Source organism: Theropithecus gelada, chromosome 8, assembly GCF_003255815.1.
Source record: "Theropithecus gelada isolate Dixy chromosome 8, Tgel_1.0, whole genome shotgun sequence".
Classification (NCBI taxonomy): Eukaryota; Metazoa; Chordata; class Mammalia; order Primates; family Cercopithecidae; genus Theropithecus; species Theropithecus gelada.
Window position 1 is genome coordinate 24,616,606 of NC_037676.1, and position 12,762 is coordinate 24,629,367.

The following is a 12,762-nucleotide window of genomic DNA, read 5'->3' on the forward strand; positions in this document are numbered from 1 at the left end:
CTGCTGCTTCCAGAAACCTGGTTCTCTATCAAAAGACCTGGACCACCACTGCCAGTAGAGCCTCCACCACAGAAAACTGGTTGTGTGCCACGTGGAAGCTGAGATCTACACACCAGCTGGAAAGTCACTTCTCCAAGCTCCGGAATGGGTTCTTGCACTTCAGACGGGTCCTGACATCATGCCCAGCACTGAGATGCTGGCTGGTGAATTGTCTGTGGTGTTGCTGCACAGTAGAGAGTGGTGGCAGTGATGCCTTGACTTTTGCTGAGAAGATAAGGTTGCCATAATTCAGTGTTGAAAACACAGGACGTGTAGCATCTAATGAGGGCGAGGGGAGAGGTGGTGTGGAGCAGTGGGAGAACATGGGTTTGGAGTCAGGAAGAACAGAATTCAAATCCTAGGCCTGCTGTCGCCTAACTTGCAACCATGTAAAACTTAATCTTGTCTAATCTCAGTTTTTCTTATCTGTAAGATATAAATAGCAATGTGTATCTCACAGTGCTTAAATGAGGCATAATGAGATACAGGCACACATCCCTAGTCCAAGAATCTGAAATCCAAGATTCTCCAAAATCTAAACCTTTTTGAGCACTGACATGATGCTCAAAGGAAATGTTCATTGGAGTATTTTGGATTTTGGATTTTCCAGAGTAGGGATGCTCAACCAGTAAATACAGGATGCAAATATTTGAAAACCCCAAATCAGAAGCACTTCTAGTTCCAAGCATTTTGGATAAGGAATACTTGACCTGCAATATATATAAAGGATTCAGCATAGTGCTTTGTGTGTGCCAAACTGCGATGCATTCGTGTCCTAACTGCCTTGCCCATGCTAGGCTTGACCAGACCATAAGATAGATGACATTACTCACACACAGAGGTTATCCCATGGCCTAAGCTCTGGGGGAAGTCCTAGAAAGAGGCAGATAGGAAATAGGTACCAACAGTTACAAGGCATGGTCCCTAACCTCAAAGAGTTCATTTTCTGGCTGGAGAATCATAGTTAACACAGGAAACAAGTAGCACAAAGATTGATATCGAATCAAGTTCCAGCATGTGTACTGCAGATCCGGGTGGGGGAGAAGCTCAAAGAAGTGGCTATCAGCAAAGGCTGACCAAGCATAGCAGAAGGGAGAAGACCTGGGTGGTGTTCCCACCGAATCACTTGACCCAGAACACGAGCCACTCTAGACATGGGTCTACTTCTCAGTTCACATCAGTTATGCTTGGCCATTATTATTATTATTTTTGAGAAAAGAACAATAACTTGTTATATACATACTCACACACGTATGGACCTTTTGAGAAAGGGCACTAAATAGGTACAAAATGAAGAGTCGTGTTTAAAAATGACTCTTCCTGTCTACTCCCAAAGTAAAACGGTTGATATTCTACATGTATTTGTCCTTTCTTATTTATTAAATGGAGGGCAGGGGGCTTGATCCTGCCATATCTTTTTTTTTTTTTTTTTTTTTGAGATAGAGTCTAACTTTGTTGCCCAGGCTGGAGTTCAGTGGCACCATCTTAGCTCACTGCAACCTCTGCCTCCCGGATTCAAGCAATTCTCCTGTCTCAGTTTCCCAAGTAGCTGGGATTACAGATGACTGCAACCATGCCCAGCTACTTTTTGTATTTTTAGTAGAGACAGGGTTTCACCGTATTGGCCAGGCTGGTCTTGAACTCCTGACCTCAAGTGATCCACCGGCCTCGGCCGCCCAAAGTGCTGGGATTACAGAAGTGAGTCACAGTGCCCAGCCCTACTTTACCTCTGAATATGAGGGAATGAGGCAGCATTTCAAAAACCTTTTATTATGAATAATTTCAAGCAAACAAAAGAAACAGGATAGCATAATGAATCCCCAGTACTTATCATTCAGCTTCAAGAATTGTCAAAATATTGCCATTCTCATCTCAGCTACAGTAGACCCCTTATCCAAGAGGTCTATGCTCTAAGACCCCAGTGGATGTCTGAAACCTCAGAGAATATCAAACCCTATAATATGCTTTTTCCTATACATACCTATGATAAAGTATAATTTATAAATTAGGCGCAGTAAGACATTAATGACAATAACTAATATTTGAAATATAACAATTGTAAAAAGATATTGAAATAAAAGTATGTAAAGGTGGTTTCTCTCTTTTTCTCTCCAAATGTCTTATTGTACTGTACCTTGGGTAACTGAAACCACAGAAAGTAAAACCTCAAAAGTGGGCGGGGGGACTACTGTTTACCACCACCCACTCCCAACCCTCTACTCAACAATGATAATAATCACAGGTTTGGGTTTTTTTGTAGGTAAAATTTACATGCATTGAAATGCACAAATCTTAGCTGTCCAATTTACACTGAAATCAGGAAGTAAGACTATTTCCATCTCCCCAAAAAGTTATCCTGTGTTCCCTCCCAGTCCATCCTACCTCCACCACCAGCAAAGCAATACTTTTCTGATTTTTTTCTTTGCCCTAAAGAGTTTTTCAATGACATCTTTTTAAGTTATTACATATTTTTAGCGTAATAGGTTTGGGAAAATCCCTAAAACCCATGAGTCCACAAATCATCTCATATAGTCTCACACCTTGAACATGGTGGTAACTTATGCAAAATTTTACATGAATAAGTGAGTGTCAGTCATCCAACCCAACAGATAATTGACTGAGCTTCTACTATGTGACAGGCCCCAGAGATTCAAAGAATAAACTTAAAGGAACTTCAGTTGTCATTCAGAAAATTATCAATATAATTGCTCACAATTCAGGAGTACATCCTGTCTAGTGCTGGGTCTGTTTTCAATTGTGTCCATGTTAACATGCTACAATCTGGGGAAATTCCTTCCAGAAAGTTCCTATCACACAGTGGCAAACATTAAGATGGCAGCATCCATCATTCCCCGCAAGTTCTCATGTTCTTATCAAAGTGATCTCAGCAAAACACAAGGTCATGTCACAGCCGAAGGGAGAGGTAGAGCCTCATGGCCATGAGGTTAAGATGAACATGAAGATAGTATTGCCTACCATCCGAAAATAATAGAAGGAGAGAGAGAAGAAAGAAGAATCAAACCACTCTTACAAATTGTGTGTGTGAATGCATTTTCAAAGACATAACTGTCATCTCTGGAAAAAAAAAAAAAAGAGAGAGAAAACAAGGAGAGGGTGCTTTGGGCTTTAATTCTTCCTTTTTTTCTTTTCTCTCTCTTTTTTTTTTTTTTTTTTTGAGACAGAGTCTTGCTCTATCACCCAGGCTGAAGTGCAGTGCAATGGCCTGATCTCAGCTCACCACAACCTCTGCCTCCCATGTTCAAGCGATTCTCCTGCCTCAGCCTCCCAAGTGGCTGAGATTACAGGCACCCACCACCACACTAGGCTAATTTTTGTATTTTGTGGGTTTTGCCATGTTGGGCAGGCTGGTCTAGAACTCCTGACCTCAAGTGATCCTCCCGCCTCAGCCTCCCAAAGTGCTGGGATTACAGGCATGAGCCACCGTGCCCAGCCGTGGGCATTAAGTCTTAATGAGCTTTCCTATGCACACTAAGGGGAACCTGGGCCCTCTCTGAGGACTGCGTGGAGGTAAACAGCCTTCTCTCTGAGGTTGCTTTAATTCACTCCACAAGCCCCTTGTCATACCATCCATTAATACTCCCCACGCGTTCCTGCCACAAAATATGGGGCTTTCACGAGCCAGCTGATTTCATCATTGTCCATTTGGGTGGAGTGAGACTTAGTTCCAAAGTGAACATTTCCCGAATGACATACCCTGATGGTTCAGATGCACTTCATTATTTTCTATTAACAATAGAAATAAATTTTAATCTCTTGCTGGCTCACGCTGGCCTCTCATGACAGCTAGGGAATTAACCTGAATTATGTCAGTGTCTGTAAAATTTATTACAAGATTTTAAATTATGTCCAAATGTATGTGCGTGTGCATCTGTACATATAGATATGAGGCAAGTTCCAGGTTTTAATATTCCAAATATCTTAGATGGTGAGGTAGCTGGAAGAGCCTGCCAATTCAACTGAATTTGCAAAATGCGATGGATTTAATTCATAAACTCCGCAACAGAAAACCAGACTTGTTTGGTGGTTGTTTCTATACATAGAGACATGCACTTAAATACTGACGTTTACATACATTTGCTTTACTTCTAGAAGAATGAACTACATTATACAGGTGAAGATATATTTGGTACAGTCAAAACTTCAAATTTAAATTCCTTCACTGTTTACTGATGAACAATGACAACGCTGATATTCGTCTATTTGGAGAAGTTAAGATTTCTGAATGTTTTAGGACCAAAGGAAGTGGAATGCGCATTCCAACATCATCTTACTCCCAGGCCTTCCCCTTCCACAAGCCAACTTCTTTCCCCTAGTGAGTATTTCCTGGGTCACGAAGGCTGACCCTTCCCATCTGGAATCAATCAGTCAACCCCTGACAACTTCCTGAAACACCTCACTCCATTTCCTGTTCTCTCCCCCTTCTCGTTTTCCCCCTGGTTTGCTTCACTCTTCAAAACTGCAGGCCACAGCAGCTTAATGTTAGAGGGTCAGGCACAGTTAGACTCCAAAACACTACACAAGGACACCTTTGACCTTCAAAAATCTTTACATCTTAGCTAAACAAATCAAGGTCAACATTTCTTACCATTACCTTGTTAACTATTTGTATGCATCTCTGCCAAGGGTCTTCTGATCATATAACCATCAATACCACTTATTCACCTACGATCAACTGATCTGATTGAAAAGAAGCAAATGTGTATGGATAAAAGGTGCCATTCGGAGATGCCTGAAACTGAAAATCAACAGCATTATATTAGCAAACATACGGAGAGTATTCCATACAAAGGAACTTCTATGTCTCATCGTCTCCTGTCACCTAGACCTGATAACGCGTCTTTTCTAAGGCTGTCAGACTCTATTGGCACTGCCATTCTGCTGGCATGGCCCTAAAGAATGCCAATTAGGAATACAGATGTCCATAATTTGCATGGGATGGACCCCCAGTTTCTGCTGCTGACACTGGTGACAGTTTTCATTTATTTCTTAGAGTTGATATATCTGTATTACAGCTCAAAGCCTGCAGATCTGAAAACTAAGTCATGGTAAATGATAGCTCTCCTCAACTGATACATTTCAACGCAAAAGCAACAACCAATTTATTTAGGACAAAGTACCTTCAACCCAAGGTTCCAAGAGAGAGAAATCAGGATCAATTGAAATTGCTTGCATTTTTTCCTAAATAAAAGTGGTTTTCGCTTTCTGCCATTCCCTATTTTTTTTTGATGTGATTTCTCATTTTTAGTAACACCAACTCAATAAACAGACCAATTGGAGAGTGACGGTGGTAGGTTCCATTTTAAATCATTTAATTATATGGCAGTGTTAGTTGGTTATACAGAAATAGAAACATGAATAAAAAGTCTGTATCTTCCCTTGAAAAATACAAGAAAGTTTTAAGAACGGAATCTACAAATACGTTAGCAGTCTTCTACCAGTACTCAAGAAAACTGATCGGCTTTCTCAAATTCTATTTTTCTTCTCATTACCCAAAAGTTCTCCCATGTCCCTCACTCCAATAATTTATACAAAGCAGGAGCTGAGTTGTAAAGGAGCCCTTTCCTGCTCATAAAAGGCCACAGTGGGAGTCACCCTTCAGGTGGACACATCCGTTAATCTGCCTGAACAGCTAATTTTCCAATAGAGGAGTTATTTCTTTAGTTATCAGAATGATAGCATGTGCCATGGAGACTTTTACCAAACTGACTTATTCCCACCCTTGGGTTATTTTTATGCCTTTCTCTAAAATGTCCTTGGCTTTTGGCAACACCAAGCACGCACGCGCGTGCGCGTGTGTGTGTGTGTGTGTTTTAAGTACTTATCCTTCTCAAAGCTCTAACTTTATGATTTAGTTGAATTACATAAGTCTGAGGAATGGCCAGTTGGGCCCTACTCCCAGCTAGGCTTATTTCAGCTCCTACCCAGGTGTTTCTACAAAGACCCTAAGTCTCATACAAAGAGGCTAAAAGAAAAAGAGAAGTCAAAATGAAAAATGTGTGGAATGACCAAATGATCTGCTCTTTGAAACAGACGACAATTCCAATGTCTGCAGTCACTAGAGAATAATTACACTGGTTAGAAACCTCCCCATATGGGCCAGAGTCCTTGCTTTGAAAACACACCAAGTTCTACCATTAGTCAGACACAGTTCCCCACCCTTTCAATGAGGGTCATGCACCTCCTAGCTGAATGTGGGGCCTTTGGTAGTTTAATCTCAGTAAAGCTATAACACATCGCATTTATAGCACACTCCACGTTGAAGACTCTGATACCCTACTTATGAATGTGCATACACTCAGCTAAATAAAATGGTCTCGAAAATTCCTGTTATTTTGCCAAGAATGGAAAAAAAATTCTTTATGACATTTTACATCTGGAAATGGAATTAAATTCATGATGTGCTTTTCCCTTATAACTGTTCAGTTGCCATATATGTTATTTCAGCTTTCCCAAAGCATAACTGTTATGTGGGATTTTATTTTCCACCTGTGGAAGGAGGAAGGGGACACAGAAACCATTAAAGGGACAGAGAAAATCAAGACAGACTTCTGGCTATGGCGGGCAACCAAGCTGCAAGTCCATATTGCAAGGAGAAATACACATCGGGTTTTTACACAATCCCAAATTCTCATCATGGACAAGGTGAATCTAGTGACACAGTTTTGTCTAAGCCTCCATTAATTCAATCCAGGCTAACAACAAACAAATGGGCTACTGCAGTTTGTTCCGCCCTACCACTTTATTCTTGGCACACATATTTTCAAGCCAGATTTAAGGCCCAGATTCTTCTTTGTTACAGGACTCCAGAGTCTCCAAAATTACCTTTAAACACCTACCCCACAAGCATGGATTTTGTCATTTTCTTTAAAAGGAATTCCCAGAATTCTCAGCAATGGTTGTTGTTTCATATTCCCAAAGGCTAAATTTTCTGTTCAGTGAAGGATCAAGTCCCAGACAGGAGAACACAGAGTTGACTGCCATAGAGACAGATGTTAGAGGTTCTGGACTACTCCAGCAGAGAGGGGACTGGGCATCAATGGTATTACTCCTGAGAAGATGTGTTCTTTTCCTTTTTTAAAAAACATACATATTTTTAATTCTGTCAAGTTTAAACTGATACACTTGATAACAAGAATATAAATTAAACACTGGTCAATGTACTCAGTTTTTAAAGTAATTTAACTATTTTACTTTGTGTGTGTATGTGTGTGTAATTTCAACTTTTATTTTAGATTCAGGGAGTACCTGTGCAGGTTTATCACATGAATATGTTGTGTGACACTGTGGTTTGAGATACAAATGATCCCGTCATCCAGGTAGTGAGAATAATCCCTAATAGGCAGTTTTTCAGTCCTCTCCATCCCTTTCTCTCCCTGCTGGTAATCCCTAGTGTCTATTACTCCCATCTTTATGTCCATTGGTAACCAATGGACATCCTCTTACAAATGAGAACACACAGTATTTGGTTTTCTGTTCCTATGTTAATTTGTTTAGGATCATGGCCTTCAGCTATGTCCATGTTGCTGCAAAGGACATGATTTCATTCTTTTTTGTGGCTGTGTAGTATTCCATGATGTCTACGTACCACATTTTCTTTATCTGATCCACCATTGATGAGCATCTAGGTTGATTCCATGTCTTTGTTGTTGTGAATAATGTAGCAATGAACATACAAATGTGTGTGTCTTTTGGGTAAAACAATTTCCTTTCCTTGAGTATATATCCAGCAATGGGATTGCTGGGTTGAATAACAGTTCAATTTTTTTTTTTTTCATTTTAACTAGAGAAGATACTTTCTTAAGGAACCAACCAGCACTGTGTTTCTGTCAGTCATTGGGTACTTTTTGGGACCCCTAGGTGCTCTGCTACATGCAATGGAAGCTTGTAGAAAATATTGTCACAGCTTCAAGGAGCTCACCCTGCAGTGGACAAAGCATAGCAAACACTAGACATAATCAGAAAATATTATTGCATGGTAATCTGTCATGGAGGATTGAGCTGTGTGGCCACTGTGTACTGTAGGGGCCCAATGGTGGGAAGAATCAGCATGAATTGAAGGCGATCACAGCCATTTTCATCAAGAAAGTGAGATTTAAGAACAGGCCTTGAAGAATTGAGTTACACAACTTGAGGTTACTAAGATGATTATTCTGGCACCTAAAAAAATTCTAATTGGCATAAAGGAAGTAGTATGCCCAAGAGCTCTCTGCTGGTGTATTTTGGCCAATTTGGCTTTAGAGTAAACACCTTTTAGAGCTTGCTTTTTAAAACCCAGTTGAGAATTCCAGTGGCAATTAAAAAAAAATCAACTTTTCGTATCAGTGAGGAGTGTGAAGATCATTCATCTGCTTTGCAATACTGAATGTCCCTTCATTTTAAAGGTCACAGATACTTGCTACTCCCTCCCTACCTCATTTTATTCCATTTAACCCATTGCTTTTCCCATCTAAAATTTGTGCCAAGTGGGATGGTTATGGTCAAGGGCAATATTTTACTAGCGAAAGTTTTGAGAGCCACAGGGGAGCCATAACATAGTTGATGCAGTTCTTTGTTTGGCTTGGGCATTCTTGCCTAGGAAGCTCTAGCCCCAGGGACAGCCTGAATCACCTGTGGCCTATCAAAAATCAGGAGCACACAGGCCCTGGAAGCAGCTGAGGAACTATGCACTCTTATTGCAGGACTAAGAACACTTTGCTTTCCAGGAAGTTCTGCATTCGATAGCCCTGGAATGGGTTCAGGGGCAGGTTGTGTCCAAATTAGAGTCCCTTAAAATATTTGAGCATTTAGACTGTGTTTCCAGCTCACTGAAGTCTGACATATCCTCTCCCAAAAGTTCCCCAGGTAACTACTGCTTTTCATTTCTCACCTTGCCCTTTTACAAAGAACTCAAAACTCATTTCCTGGGTGAGTCAGTCAAGATTTCTGTCACCCTGATTCTTGTTCCCATTCAAGACATCAAAATTTAGGGGTGGAGGCGGCAGAAGGTTCTAACATCAGATAAAAGCTTGAAGTCACTCCAGAGAGCCTTCCCCAAGCTTACAGCATTGGACTGAGAGAAAGATCCTCCGACCCTCCAAGGTTTTTTTGTTTTTTGTTTTTTGTTTTTTTTTCTGACTCCAAATAGATAATTATGATTTCTTAACTCGGACTATCTGGTTTGTTTTATCATCAGATAATAGACTCACCTGCTGATCAGAGAGGCCATAAGTCAAGTGATTTCCATTATGTGCTTTAAAACTGCTGCTCAGTAGCACTGCAGATTTCAAATGGTAGATGAGATCACAGAGCAGCTGGAGCAGCTCTCACACTGAAAGATGTGAACTGAAGAAACCTGCAGGCAGCTGGAGCTGTATTAAATTTTTACCATTTGGAGTTAATTTAAACTCTCGTTTCCCTCTCCAACGGGTGTGAGAGAAACATTCAACATTTTTTATTTAAGGAAAATAGATGGTGGTGCCATTAAAAAGTTTTATATAAGAGCTGGGGGTTTAAAAATCATAAGGGGTTGCTGGATGGGGCTTGGCTCTTTTCCAAGACATGAGTAGCCGTGCCCTTTGCTCTCGCGTCGTTTAGTAAACCCGACTAATGGCTTGTGCCCAGCTGTGTGTACGAGGTGTCTTTGTCAGAGCCATTCATTTCCCCCATCGTTCTTCTGCACTCGTCGCATCCAGCATGTTGCAGCAACAGGCATGAGGCCTCTCACATGATCCAACCACCCTGTGGATGCCAGTCAATCCCAACGGGACCTCACTTCCTTTCTCCATTCCCATCCGGCAGATCTTTCTGCCCTTGGTTCCCTTCTCTCCCCCACCGTGCGCTTCTTCTTGCTTTCTCACAGGCCCAGAAGATGTGCCAGGTGTGTTTTCACAGAGCTCCAACCCCTTCCCTCGAACCCTTCAAATCCCCATCAAGATGCCCTTCCAGCAGGCCCATCCTGGGCTTGTGTGCAACCCAGAACCAACTCAGCACTGAAGCCTTCCCCAGCCTGACTCCTGGAATGATTTTTCTTTCATTAGAAATGTGTCTGTCTGGTCAGGTGTGGTGGCTCACACCTGTAATCCCAACAATTTGGGAAGCCAAGGTGGGTGAATCACTTGAGCCCAGGGGTTCGAGGCCAGCCTGGGCAACATAGCAAAACCCTGTCTCAACAAAAAACACAAAAATTCGCTGGGTATGGTTGCATGCACCCGTAGTCCCAGCTACTTGGGAGATTGAAGCAGGAGGAGCACTTGTGCCCAAAAGACCAAGGCTGCAGTGAGCCAATATTGCACCACCGCACTCCAGCCTCAGTGACAGAGTGAGACCCTGTCTGTAAAAAAAGAAAGAAAAATAAATATGTCTGTCCTTCCATATCTACTGACATATCTCTTGAGGCCAAGGATGGCACGACCTGCACATATATCTCAGTCCTCTCCCTAGCATGACTCTGTAAATTAAAAATGATTATTCTGGTGGACCTAATCTAAAAAGGGAGTAATTTAGGGGGTAAATTTGAGACACCCAAGGGTCTCTCAGGGAAGTTCAGCAAATGGAAGCAAGCACCTTTATCTTAATTACAAGTAAGCTCTCAGTTAGAGTGAAGTTCATTAAAAATGATTTGGCAGGATGAAGAGAGGTTGGTTAATGGGTACAAACAGTTAGAAGATGTAAGTTCTAATATTTGATAGAGTGGGGTAACTACAGTTAACAACAATGTATTGTACATATCAAACTAGCTAAAAGAGAGAACTTGCAATATTCCCAACACAGAGAAATGATCAATTCTCATGATGATGGATAATGACTATGGACACCCTAACTACCCTGACTTGATTATTACACATTCAATGCATGTAACAAAATATCACATGTACCCCATAAAGATTACAAACAGTATGTATCACTAAAACAATTTAGGTTGGGTGTGGTGGCTCACATTTGTAATCTCAGCATTTTGAGAGGCCAAGATGGGTGAATAACTTGATCGCAGGAGTTCAAGACCAGCCTGGGCAATGTGGCAAAACCCTGTCTCCATAAAAAAATAGAAAAATTAGCCAGGCCTGATGGCACACACCTGTAGTCCTAGCTACTTAAGGGGCTGAGGTGGGGAGATGGCTTGAGCTGGAGAGGCAGAGGTTGCAGTGAGCCAAGAGTGCACCACTGCACTCCAGCTGGAGCAAAAAAGTGACATCTGCTCTCAAAAAAAAAAAAAAAATTAATGATTTTAAGGTTGGATATGTGTCAAGGTTATCAATTCCAGAATGCTACTAAGTCCACAATGACCTAATGTACAAGCTGGTGCTGCCCATAGGATGGAGAACAACCCAGTGATCATGTCTTTTTAAAATGAAGTCCTTCTGAAGCAGAGGGTAGAAACTGGGCATTCAGGCCTCTAAGCCTCCCAATCTCAAGTAGATCTGATGACATTTGTGTCCTATAATAGGTGATGCGGTGGAAGGCTCAGAAAACTGTTCAGAAGAGCCTCAGCACCTGCTGTTACGATAATGGTGGGTATCATTTAGCTCCACAAACATCTACACTTGACCAAGCCGCTGAGTTCCAAGAAGCACCAAGAACACAGCTGGCACTGTGCAGAAGCCCGCTGCTTCCAGGAAAGTCACCTGAACATCACAGAGAAGCAGACTTGAGCTATGCAAACCACTCATTTATTTTTTATATCCTTCCACTAGGACGCAAGCCCTTCGAGGGCAGGAATTTTATGATTTGTTCTCTGCTGTATCTCCAGCACCTAGGAGAGTGCCTGGCGCACAGAATTTCATCAGTAATATTGGCTGCGTCCATGAATAAATGAATGAGTACCTCTATGTTTTCACTATGACTTGGAACAGACCCAGCCAGCCCATCTATGACAGTGAATTAGCAACAAAAAGCTCTAAATTATTGTCAACTCCTAGTGATTTTTAGGATTTGGACGTGGGAAATGACCGTGTGCCTGACTTTCTCTTCCTAGCTTGATTTTCTTTTGGATTTTAAAACTGCCTGCTCTCCGCCCACACAAGCAGAAAGAAATAAAGAATGGGATTCATTATGTCGTAACAGGCCTGTCAGCTTAAACTAGACATACATTTCTTTTCCTTTCCTTCATTGAGCTGTTAATCTGGGTGTTTCACCTAATTGTTCCATTTCAAGGAGGGCAGAAGTGATTTTCCGCATGCATGGCCCATGGATTTAGATACTTGGAGAGCCCTGGAAATCTTAAGTTTCTTTTCTCTTTTTTCCTTTTCTTTTTTGCTCTCTTGAAAATGTATTTAATAGTAATCTATTGAGCCCTACAGAATGCCTGCCATTGTGCTAGACATTGGCAATACCTACAAAAATAAATAAAACATACCGATTGCCCTCAAGCAGCACACAGTCTATTGGAGAGACAAACAAGAACTGCAAGATGATGTGATAACTGGCAGGGTAGGGGCCTGTAGGGAAGGGTGCGTCGGCATGGACCCAGGAACCAACAACTCCACTTGGAAGAGTCAGAAAATGCACCACTAAGGCGGTGACATTCAGCTGTAGCCTTAAAGCATGAAAAGGAGTCACAAGTTGGAGAGGGGTGAAGGGTTCCCAGGCAGAAGGGTGAACATATGGAAAGCTTCCCAGATGGAACAGAAATCAGAGATGGGTATGTGGTGAGCAGTGGGCAGATGAGAACTTCTGGGACAGGCATGGCAGGTGTTCCAGGTAGGCAGAGGCTGAGCAGCCTTCTCA

At 41.7% G+C, this 12,762-nt stretch overlaps 1 protein-coding gene across 5 annotated transcripts in view; it reads right to left on the bottom strand.

Annotated features, from left to right (window-relative positions):
• Nucleotides 1–12,762, bottom strand: part of EBF2 (early B cell factor 2) — a 202,295-nt gene that overhangs the window by 46,431 nt on the left and 143,102 nt on the right. The window lies entirely within an intron of this gene.